Raw genomic sequence first — 12858 nt, 5'->3', positions numbered from 1 at the left:
CCGCAAACCACGACTCCCAATGTCTGCCCCTGACACCTTCCCCATAGACTCACCACAGTTCCTGATCTGCGACTGTCTGCCAGGGGGGCCTCAGCCTCTGCATATCATGGCCCAGCGTTGGTCACTTATAGCCTATGGGTCGGGTCAGTGAAGCTCGCCACCAGTGTACAGTACTACCCCGTAGCTCCCGGCGCCAACACAGCCCAGTAGCGCTCTGAATGTAGGCAGTTAGTCCCAGGGGCCCGGCCCGGGGCATCCCGCCGCACCTCACCACAAGGAGAGGCTCACTCGCCTAATTGGGGTCTTGTTCCCCGTGGTCCAACACAACCGCCGGGGTATCTGTATTTTCCCCTCTGCTCCGGTCACCGTTCTCGGCTGCCTCCGTAGCCCCAGGGGTCCGCCGCCGTGTATAGGGTGCCTCCAGGCCCTGGTCATCTCTTCGGATCATTGCCCCCGCCTACAGCCAATCTGACGGCCACTACACCAGTTGCAGTAGCTCGGCTCCCACGTTCAACAATAAGTGGGGAGGGTCTAAGGGCAAGTTTATAGACCAACCAGGTATAAGCCCCTTTACTCAATATATCACAACAAATAATACCTGGGGGTCTAAAGAAGGAGGAGGAGAGTTTGACAGTAAGAACCACTACACCCAATGCACACAGAGCAGTGTCAGTGAGAGATGATAGTTAGTAACTGGTCAAGTCGAGACTCAAGAGTACCAGGAGAAAAATGTATTGTTCCCATCAGAAGCCACACTGTACCGCCCTTGTTGTCATCATTTGGGATCTCCTTACCCAGGAGACAAGACGGCCGGTAAGCATTACCGTGACCGAGATGTAATTAGAGAGCAGAACAGCAGAATGTAATGGTGGCTACTGAAAAAAGCAGTGTACGGTGTTTGGAGTGAAAAAGTGAAGGGTAGTAAAATTAGGTGAATGGGTGGAAAAAGAAATTTTATTGATATCCCCCAAACCCTAAGGTTAAAAGGCAGGTGTGGGTGCAGGTTTTAAAGAATAACCGCACATATTAGTGGTCGACATGTTTCAGCATATCATAAGATTTTCTTAATGCATTCTTCAGGACCTTATACATAATACACTACTGCTTTTGAAAATAAATCAATTGTAAAGATATCACCTGGACATCCAGGCGTGCTCAACCAGATCCTGTCAGTGCAATGGTAGTGGATCCAACATGAAAAACAGACACACAAACACACATGTAGAACACGTAAAGTTATTCACATCGTTCATGTTTGTATTAATATTGACATTGCAATATGTACAATCATACCTCAAGAAGTGGGTATGCACTCACCCTTACGTGTAGGTTGAGGAGCTTCACCCCACCTGGCTGCAGTGCAGGTAAAAGGAGCACCGCTCTGTGAGAAATTACATAATTTTAACAGAGCTGCTAGTGATATGACACTAACTAAATATATAGGATAAATAAAAATTAAAAATTAATAAATGTATGCTTCGAGAAAAGAGGTAGTCTGCGCCTCTTGAGACCAGGCTGGGCTGAAAGTCGCAATCCGTCATGGCTCAGAAACGATGACAATTTAATAGGGACGCTTAATGTACGAGGTTAAAGCCGTATCAGGTATGTGATCACAAAGGGCACACGAAATACGCTGCGCCTAAGCGATGATGTATCGTATGGATGGTGACGATCAAAATTTAATAGGGACTCGTAATGCATTCCGTGTCAGTTGTATTGAAATGACTCCGTTGTTATTTAAAAAGAGCATTTAGTTATAAAGGGCAAACAAGATACGCTGCTTGTGATTAATGTTGCCGCGTCTAGATGGCAAAATAACTTCTAGTTGCTGTTCGTGCGGAGCTTGGAACAAACGCACGAAAAGCGCTTCGTTTGGAAGATAGCGCGCTAGCCTCTAGCCGCGTGTGCCTACAAAGTGAGACAGATTGAGAAAACACGGAGACACGCTTCGTGCGGAGTTTGGAACAAACGCACGAAATGCGCTTCGTTTGGAAGATAGCGCGCTAGCCTCTAGCCGCGTGTGCCTACAGAGTGAGACAGATTGGGAAAACACGGAGACACGCTTGATGCGTGCACTCACCTAACCGTCGGCGTCTCCTGGCAGTCTTCAGTACTGCTCGGGGGGGCGCCGGCTGCCAAACGACGTGATGTTTTGTAAGCTTTGCAAGTCAGCCATGACGTGAACGATCACGTGATGGCCAGACTTATGGGAAATGTAGTTCTGTCCTTAGTGCACCTACATAAAAGGAGTTTATTTACGGCTTGTACCGTGGTGTTTGTGTTGTGTTGTACACCTCCTTGGTCACAAGATATAGATAAACGAGTGTTTATACGTTGATTCTTATTATTTGTATTGATACACTGTGTCGTTGAGCCCTTTCTAAAGAACATCATTCGGAGAGGTTTAATACCCTATCCAGGGGATAGAAGGCTTGGTTGTTTGACAAACACAAGTCATTCAACAGCATACCGGAAGCCCCAGATGTGTCGTGTCTGTTTGTTAGTATGTGATGACTGCCCTGTAATTCTTGATTTCATAACATATAGGCAGTGCGAAGGGACATAATATTTCCGACAACTCAGAGGGACATCCAGGGTATAGGCTCATTGAGGCCTTCCTTGTCGCTGTTAAGGCGATATACCCATTTCTGTTCTATCTTGAACAGAAACCGGCTAGTATCTGCACAGGAGTCTGGAATGTGCGGCTGTTCAAGAACTGTCCAATAAAAGTCTTCTGGACCATGGCCCTTCTCTAAGAAATGTGCAGTCAGTCTGGTGGCTTGCTTACGGCACCGCACAGTGCTTTTATGTTCCTGGATGCGTGTGCGGATCTTTCTGGTTGTCATAGCTCGGCTCCCACCCGGATCCACTGCCGCTGTTCCGATCTGTCTAGCGGCGCCGTAAGGGCAACGCCGATAAAGCCTCCGTCAGCCCTCGTCTCCTCCGGGCTCCTCCAAACTCAAGGTCCCCGGCACCTCTCTCTTTGGTAGACCGCTCTTTCGGTATCGGCGATGCGGTGCCTTCCGAGCCCGCAATTTTGCTCAGACTTGCACCGTGCTTGTCGTCACCCTCTGCTGCGCCACACAATATCGGGATGCTCTCGGGTGCGGGGTAGGAAGGATAATATAGGGGATAATTAAGCGGCGGGACGGAGCTCAGTTAAGCCACATACTCACCCCTCTCTTCTCATACTCCTCTCTCTTTTCTCATACTCCCCCCTCTCTCCTCACACTCTCCCTCTCTCTCCTTATTCTCCCCCCTCTCTCCTGATATTCCCCCTCTTTCCTCATTCTCACCTCTCTCTGATCATACTCTTCCCTGTCCTCATACTCCCACTGTCCTCATATTCCCCCCTCTCTCCTCTTACTCCTCCCTCTCTCCTCATACTCCCCCTTCACATCCTATTCCCCCCCGTCCTCCTAATCCCCCCTCTCCTCATACTTCTTACTGTCTTCTTATAGTACCCCCTCTCTCCTTATACACCCCATGTCTCCTTATATTCTTCTTTTCTCCACATTTTCCCCCCTCACTCTTCAAATTCTGACCTCTCTCCTTATACACACTACTCTCTCCGTATACTCCCCCTTTCTCCTCATAATTGCCCCCTCTTTTCACATACTCCTCCTTCTCTCCTCATACTCCTCTCTTTCCTCGTACTCCCCCCTCTTTCCTCAAAGTCTCCTTCTCTTTTCTTACACTCCCCCCTCTCTCCTGATATTCCCCCTCTTTCCTCATTCTCACATCTCTCTCCTCATACTCCTCCCTGTCCTCAAACTCTCCCCTGTCCTCCTACTCCCCTCTTTCTTCTCCTTCTTCTCCCTCTCTCCTCATACTCCCCCTTCTTCTCATATTACCACTGTCCTCATACTCACCCTCTCTGTGCTCATACTCCCTCCTCTCACCTCATATTCTTTCTCTCTCCTAATTCTCCCCTCTCTCTCCTTATACTGATGGAGTGAGAATTCGCACTTGAAGCGACTTGCTCCTTCTCATGAACCTCGGTAACTTGTAATAGTACTAAACACTCCTGTTCGTCACTAATATCACACTTTTACAGTACACGCGGGTGTCCTAGAGATGCTTGCATATGTGTTTACTAACCGTAACACCACTTGCATACTACAGAATGGCCGCTTCGGAGAAATTCAGTCTGCGCATGCATCGGTCATACCCATGTGATGTGATGCACTCGCAGATTTGGAGGGAGAAGTTCGCTCATGCGCATTGTAGCTGACATGGCCGCTTATTTCTAACCATGCGACCTGCTTGCCTACGCTGCTTTGCATTCCTATCTATTCCTGCATAATTATTAATCGCTATAGTTATTATGAAGTAAGGGGTGTAGTGCAGATTATCATGGTGTACCGTGTGTTCTATTTTTCTGTGTTATTAATTTGTTTTCGCTTACTTTTCATGTACCACGCATGAATGGGCCTGGGTGAGGGGATAAACTCCATATTGAAACCCGTTCCGACCCTGTCACGTGATGAGGGAAAACCCACACTGCGCAGAAGCAGAACCAAGCCAGCTGGCTTCTGAAGCAAGATGCGCCTGGGAACCTACCTTAGTCCTGGGTGAAGATGCTGAACTCTACCAAAAAGTGTTACATTTGTTTCTGTCCACTGTATGCTCCATTGTTTTCTTCTACACGTATGCCTGGGAACAGGAATGTAAGGGCCGGGTACGAAAATTTAATATTCATCATGGGAACGTAGAATTTTAGGAGGTAATAATGACCTTATCGCCTCTCCTGACCAATCATAAGTAGGGACCCTGTCACTTGCAACATTTGTGGGTAGTCCGGGGACCCAAAAGGGTATAACTAGCCTAGTTAGTTAGGGAAAAATTGTCCGACTTGTCCGAATAGCTGACCTGTCAACGACCCCACGACTCTATAGGTGATTGATACAGAGAGCTGCGGAGCACTCTGTCCGAATTGTCCACAAACTCCAAGGGGTGGAAATAGTCCTAAGTGCTGGCGAAGCACTTTGCTGGGAGATTCGAGAACCCAATCGGGGTTATTGGCGGATTCCGTGCAGTGAGAGGGTAACGCAGGCGTTGCATCCGAAGCTGTAGGGGTTGGTTGTGCCCTTTGGTGAGCCCAGTCCTGACCCAAATCCTGAGTGGTATCCCGTTCTGGTTTCCGTGAGCTGTACCTGCTCACCTACTGGCATCCTAAATCCTTGAGGGTCTTTGTCCTCGTCCTCTCCCGAAGCTGACCTGTGGCCAGGGTTAGTCCTCATTCCTATCCTAGGGAAATATACCTGTGGGTGTCCGTCTACTATTCTTTCCTCCTGCTCTTTAATAAAGCCTCTATGCCCATGATATTTTCTCTCTGTTCTCTCCACTGATTCATTGGCAAATTGCTTGTTAGTATGTTCCATTTTTCCCCTTCCCTGTAGGGTATATTTGAAAACTGTTTTGGATTAATTAAAGTGTGATATATATATATATTAAATGCGTAGGATCTGAGTTAGATAGACTAAGATTAGGGTTTGAATCACTTATAGGCTATAGAAATTCACTGACTAATGTGTTTTAAACTTACTGTCCCTAGTTTAAGCCTGAACTGAATAGCATGTTCCCTGTTACCCTTACCCTATAGAAAACCCAATTGCCCCCAATGGTGTTGTCCCTCATTCATAGTTACATAATCTTTGTGATTCTGCTTATTGATGTTTTTATCAGCATTTGCCTTATACTTTTTATCACTTTAAATTTTACATTCTTATATAAAGACTTGTAAAACGCCTCAGGTGTCTGTGGTCATTCAGAAAAGGTACAACTGATGTTATGTGAATAGACTAAGTATTTGAGAAGTATTATCACCTGTCCTCGACAGCTCCTAATCCATCAGGAGGAGTAAGTGCCTGTTGTAAGTCAGGTACTATGGTAATAGTGTTACAGAAAACACACATCAAATACTGATAGTGGCGTGTAAAATCACCCGACTTACAAAATTATATTTAGAAATCACGTCATGGGCCCAGGTGCGTGAAAATCTGGTAAACTCTGAGCCGGGGGACCTGCGCGCTCTATCAGTATTTTTCTGGTAGCAGAATGATGGTTAGGACTAGTTAGGATAGGTAGATAAGAGAGTTACTGTCGAACCATGAAAATTTAAATGTGCTGTTGATTTTATATATATATGCTGCTATAAAAAGGATTGTTGTTTCATTTAAATGTCAAAGAATAAGCTTATTATATTTCATGCAATATTGAGTATATTACTAACCAATTGTGAGTAAGTGTTTCATGTTGTGGGGATCCCCGGGGAAAAGAAATAGCAAGTGGTGAGTAGAATCCACTTGGCTGTAAGGTCACTGGCTAAGGGAGGGATTAGTGCATGGTTAGGCAGAACTGGAAGCGCTAATCAGGTTTTCCTTCTTTTCAAAATTCATTTGATGTGTAAATGGTAGCTACCAAAACCGTGGTGAAACTCTCGTTGTGATATCACCTAGTAAGGGTCACAGACGGCAGGAGTAATAGGTTCTTGGAGCTTGAGTGGCAGCAAGAGAGGACATTGGTGAAATATGACTTAGTATATATCCCGGAAAGAAGTGGATTAGTCAAAAGAGTAGCAGGTTCTCTATTTTGCTTGTGTGAAAAGGATAGGCGGAAGGGATCTATCCGTAGTGAATGAAAAGTACACAAAAGTGGTTTACTTGCAGTAAAAGAAAAACTCTTTTTTTCTAAAACCCTTAAGCACAGTGGCAAACGTTTTACGTTATTAACTAAAATCTGCACTCGCACTTTAAGAAAAATTCAAAGTTTCCGTTACCTTGTAAAGGAGGGAGTCGGTCGCAAGGCTGCGCTGACGTCACTCCGTGCCGCGCTGGTATTGGTTGAGCCAGCGGGTGTGTAGCGAAGCTAGAGTTGTAAGGGAGGTGTGAGTGCCGCAGAGTGAGACCGCGTCTCACGAAGGGGCCGCGCACCCATTGGTCAACAGATTTTGCAACCTCAGTGCTGATTGGTTACTATGAATAAAAGACGCACTGGCATTGGAAGCACAAAAGTAAACAAAATTAATCAATCCGAGCTTGAAGATAGTTTGGAGAGGTGTATGTGGTATCCAGAATTCTTACCTAATCTGCAAAACCTAGGTTTTTATAAGGAACAAATGATAAGAGGTAGACCTTGCACCATGTACGGAGGAAAGAGAAAATTGACTCTTGCCAAGAAGATCAAGAATTATTTCAAGAAAGATAAACCTGTAAGAACTAGGGAGGGTGTGATCATTCCACCTCCTAATACTCCCGCCTCATTCATGATGTTTGATAAAGGGTACCATACTTGTGTGTGGTTAGAAAATTGGGTAAAATACACTGAAGAGGATGGAGTCCTAGCTTTTCCCCTCGATGGTACTTTTAATGGTAGGATTTTGGTTAACTTGAGAACCCGAATGAATGAATTACACCCCCGACCCAGACTAACGCAGTATGAAGCTTTAGAGGAATGGGAAATTGAGGCTCTAGAGCGAGACAGACCCCGAATGGATAAGGGAGTGAGCAAGTGGTATCCTAAATTACATCGGGAAACAAAGGAGCAGAAGATGAAGCAGTGGAGACTGAATATGATGGTTGAGGGACTGTTTCCGATGTTCGGGGTAACCGAACAAGCAGGTGGGAAAAAGACAGAGAAAAGTCGACATCTGATGGCCATGGGGGATTCGGAGGATGAATATCTGGAGGATTTATTGATAAAAAATCCACCTTCTTATGCTGAAGCGTCAGGAACACTAAGTTCGAAAAATCCTTTTCTCCACCATGCCAGAAGTAGAAGGGCAAGCGAGACAGATGTAGCTGGCATTTGTAATAAACCCAGTAATAGTGATGATTTTTGCAGACCTAGTACAGCAGTCCCAAATTACCGACCTTTTGGTGAGGATAGACCAGGGTCAGCCATCCCCACTGCCCCGAATATATACCCTCCTTTGGTGCCTCAAATACTGCATGATAATTCGTCAGAAAGAGTTTTACAAGAAAGGGAAAGGAATGCCCTGATTAAGCAACAAAATGATCTGATTCAGACTATAGCTCAGATACATCCCAGTCCTGATGCCCTGACAATCCCTGTAACTATCGGTCCTGCTATACCCCTTTATGGGGATAGGCAGGCTAGTCCTAAAACTCCAGTCATTACTCCCATGCCAGCACCCCCCAGGAAAGAGCCACTCATCGTTGATGACCAGGAGAGCGAATGTGAGTCCGTAATCTCCCTGATGGATTTACACATAAGAGAGCCAAGTACCAGTGAATCTCGATCAGGGAGTCAGGCTAAGGCCAGGGAAGTCCTAATTGAAACAACATCAGGGATCCGGAGTGCCACAGTGGTAAATCCAGAGGAACTAGATAGATGGACTAAAGAAATGGACCGAGAAACTTCCCCGCCCAAACCTTTGGATATTTACAGGCTAAGGATAGAAATGGAGGAGTTAATGGCTGGAAATGTGGGATTAGACAGATTAAATACTCTTAGTGAAGAAGAGTTGCTGTTTATCAGCAAAAGCCTTACCCGGAATACTAGGGTGCTCCATGAAAAACTAATGGATGCTGCTGCAGACATGGGGATTGATGTGAGTCGATCCAAAGTCCTGCAGAAACCTTATAGGGCAGAGTTTTCAGACAAGGATTTAGAAAACATGAATGTGTCGGGAAAGAAAACCCAGATAAAGGATTTGTTGAACATACTGCAGAAATGGGGAGATCTGGATAAATGGAAGGCCAGGTGGGCAAAGAAAAAAGAAGACAGTACGGCGAAACAGAAGGCTTCTGAATTTGTGTTGAAAGAAGTAGGTCAAGCCGACAAACTGTATCCCATGAGGGAAGTGCCAGGTGGGAAATATGTACATGTCCCGTGGTCTCGGCATGACATTGTGTCGTTTTCCAACGACTTCCCAAGATTGAGGGAGAAGCCAGTGGAGTGGTATAGGCAGGTGGAGCGGTTTGTGAAAGTCCAAACGTGTCTCCTGAAGGACCTGGATGGGTTCTTTGACATTGTAGTTCCTGTAGATTTATGGACTGATTGCAAGATAGCCATTAATTGGCCCAGTGAAGAATTACCCAGGGACACCCAAACTGGAGCTCCTTCCCCAGATGTAATGAGAAAATATGACCAAGTCATACAATATCTGAAAGACAAGGTGCCAGCAAAGGAAACAGATTGGACGTGAATAGATAGAATACCCAGGACCATAATGAAACGGTCCATTCTTATTATGAGAGGCTATTGCAGGTATTCAAGACCTACAGTGGCATCGAAAATATTGAAATGAAGGACATGACTCATTTTATTTATCGATTCGTGCTGGGGTTAAGACCAGAAATATCCCAGTGGATCAGAGATAATAAGATCTGTTGGCAGGGAAAGCCCATAGACGATGTCCTCAAGTACGCCAAGTACTGTGAGGATGAAATGGAGAACAAAAAGAAGGCCCTGAAGGAGAAAGTAATGTGGGCACAGGTAAAATTGGCTGAGCAACAAGAGAAGCAGTTAAATAAAATGAATAGCAATGCTCCGAACACTAACTCTGGGGGGGGAGGAAAACCTCGAGTTAAAATGAGTAAAGAGGAGGCTAGGAAGAAGTTCCCCTGTCACGGGTGCGGGCAGATAGGGCACTGGAGAGACGAGTGTCCACATTTACTGGCTGGTAATGCCCCCATAAATGGTTTAAATCCACAGGTGCAGAAAGAGGGGCCACGAAAGAATCAGCAACAGGTAAATCCACCTCTATTGCCTAGAGCTCCTAGACCTAATTATAAGAATCAGGCTCAACAGAATGAGAGGGTTGAAGTGTGGGAAGGACCGAATGAGAGAAATCAGGCAACCTCACAGTTCCTGTTACATGATACATTCCTCTGTGATGAACCTTACTGACGGGGCCTGAGGGGGGAGGAAGAGGAGTGCGTGCTTGGCGCATCCCTACCGGTAGACCAGTCAGGGCCATACATTGAAGGAAAGGTTGAAGGAAATGATGTCACCTTTCTGTTGGACACTGGTGCTACCCGTTCGACTGTAAGAACAGCGGATGTTCCAAACCTACCCCTCTCGGGAGAAGCAATCCAAGTAGTGGGTGTATCAAATCAGATAATTAGCACTCCTGTAACTGAACCCATGGAAATTTCTATAGGAAATTTCAAAGAAATGCACAGATTTGTGGTCTGCGATTCCAGTCCAGTGAATCTACTGGGACGTGATTTGTTGTGCAAAATGAACTGTACCATCTTTTGCACCCCAAAGGGTGTTGAAATTCAGACCCCAGATGAAGATGGCCTGTACAAACTAATGTTGTTAAGGCCTGATACAGCAGTTAAAACTCTAACCATTCATGACTTACCTGAAGAACTCCAACAAAAGGTGATACCGGAGGTGTGGGATTTCACCGGGAGAGATGTAGGATTAATGGAAAATGTGGACCCAGTTAGAATAGCCATTAAACCCAATGCCACCTACCCGAAAACTAGACAGTATAAGATGAGTGCAGAAGTGAAAGCTGGAGTTGCACTTGAAATAAACAGACTATTGGAGGCAAACATAATACAGCAAGTATTGAGCAGTCCTTGTAATTCGCCCATAATTGGAATTAAAAAGCCTAGCGGAAAGTACAGGGTAGTGCAGGACCTACGAAAGGTAAACCAGATTGTTGTACCTTGTTGTCCCATTGTGCCAAACCCTGCTGTGATCCTGTATCAGATTCCCTGGAATGCAGAATGGTTTACTGTCATAGATCTGTGCCACGCATTCTTTTCCATCCCATTGCATCCAGACAGCAAATTTCTTTTCTCTTTTGAATTTGACAGTCATGTCTATGTCTGGAATCGTGTCCCCCAGGGGTACACAGAAAGCCCCTCAATCTTTAATCAGATCCTAAAAAGATGCCTTGAATCCTTAGTTCTACCAAAGGAGTCTGTCCTGGTTCAGTACATAGACGACCTTCTAGTGGCGTCTAAAAGTCAAAGCGACTGTGTTACTGATACCATTGCCCTGCTGAATCATTTGGGCAGAGGAGGACATAAAGTATCACCTGACAAATTACAGTTTTGTAATAACTCAGTAAAGTATCTGGGACACCAAATAGAGAAAGGAATCAGAAAGGTTACTTCAGAAAGAATTAGAGTAATTCGAGATATGGAATTGCCAAGAACCCAGAAAGAAGTCAGAATGTTCCTAGGAGTTGTGGGATACTGCAGACAGTGGATTGTGGGATTTGCTGTTCTAGCCAAACCTCTGATAAAAATGACCAAGAAGGGCGGACGATCCAGTTAGTTGGGATGATGAAAGCATGACAGCTTGGATAAAATTGCGAAACTGTCTGTGCTCTGCTCCTGCACTAGGAATGCCTGACTACTCCAAGAACTTTGAGTTATTCTGTGATACACAAGACAATTGTGCTCTCTCAGTCCTAACCCAAGAACACGGGCTGACTAGACGTCCCGTGGCCGACTTTTCAGCCACTCTGGACCCATTGGCTGCTGGGCTTCCTGGGTGTCTGAAGGCAGTAGCTGCCACATGCACGAGTCTGGAACAGAGTGAAAACATTGCCATGGGAAATCCTGTAACGGTTTCTGTTCCACATTCAGTTGTGATTCTGTTAACCCGAACCAAGACCCAGTATCTCACTCCTAGTCGGCTTACTAAGTATGAGAGAATCCTTATTGGTGCAGAGAATGTAATAATTTCCCGATGCAACATTTTAAACCCTGCAACGCTGTTGCCCCTCACCCAAAACGCAGAAATGGAGGGTGAGATTGAGCATAATTGCATTGACCTAACTGAGTTTAGTACAAAACCTCGTCCTGATATAAAAGAAACGGCCCTTCCCATTGAAGACTTAGTGATGTTTGTGGATGGATCCTGCTTGAGACATGAGGATGGTGGGTTAAGTGCTGCCTATGCTGTAGTCACACTGCAAACGACCCTAGAGGCATCATATTTAAGTGAAGTTAAATCAGCCCAAGTGGCTGAGCTAATCGCATTGGCCAGAGCTTGCAAACAAGGGAAAAATAAACGAGTAACTGTATACACTGATAGTCAATATGGTTCCGGGGTTGTTCATGACTTCGGCCAGCTATGGTTACAAAGAGAATTCATGACTTCCTCATGTACCCCTATCAGAAATGGAAAAGTGGTACAAACCCTACTGGAAGCAATCCAATTGCCCAAAGAATTGGCAGTAGTCAAATGTGCTGCTCACAAATCTGGTAATGACGAAGTGACAGCCGGAAACAGATACGCTGACCAAATTGCCCAATACTGCGCCCGATACAAAATGTCCCTGAAAATCCAATTATGGGGGGGCGGAAACAGCTGCCAACTTATGGTGTTTGAGAATGTATCTACCTGGAAGGAACTGAGAGAGTTGCAGCAGGCAGCAGATGAGGATGAAAAAGCCAGATGGGAGACTAAGGAATGCCAGCTCGGGGAAAGGGATGGTCTCATGGTTGATAAGACCGGTGTGCCTGTGTTGCCAGACAGTATGACTGACCCAATGGTGCGGATGATTCATTGAGATACCCATATTGGAAGGGATGCAATGTGCCGTGTGTTTGACAAAGTGTTCTACAATTCAAAGTTCAGAAATATCGCGGATATGCTCTGCCAGAGGTGCCTAGTGTGTCAGCAGTTCAATGCAGGAAAGAGGACTGTGGTAGAGCAAAGCACAATTGGAAAGGCAGAAGGCCCCTTTGTCAGACTACAGGCAGATTTTATACAGTTGCCCATGTGTAAAGGATACAGATATGTCTTGGTAATAGTTTGCCTATTCTCAAGGTGGGTGGAAGCATACCCAGCAAAGAAAAACGATGCCATTACAGTGGCTAAGTTGTTACTCAGAGAGCTAATACCTAGATTCGGTTTTCC

This window comes from Lissotriton vulgaris, chromosome 8 (assembly GCF_964263255.1).
Source record: "Lissotriton vulgaris chromosome 8, aLisVul1.2, whole genome shotgun sequence".
In the NCBI taxonomy this organism is placed as follows: domain Eukaryota; kingdom Metazoa; phylum Chordata; class Amphibia; order Caudata; family Salamandridae; genus Lissotriton; species Lissotriton vulgaris.
This window is presented reverse-complemented; position numbering follows the sequence as displayed.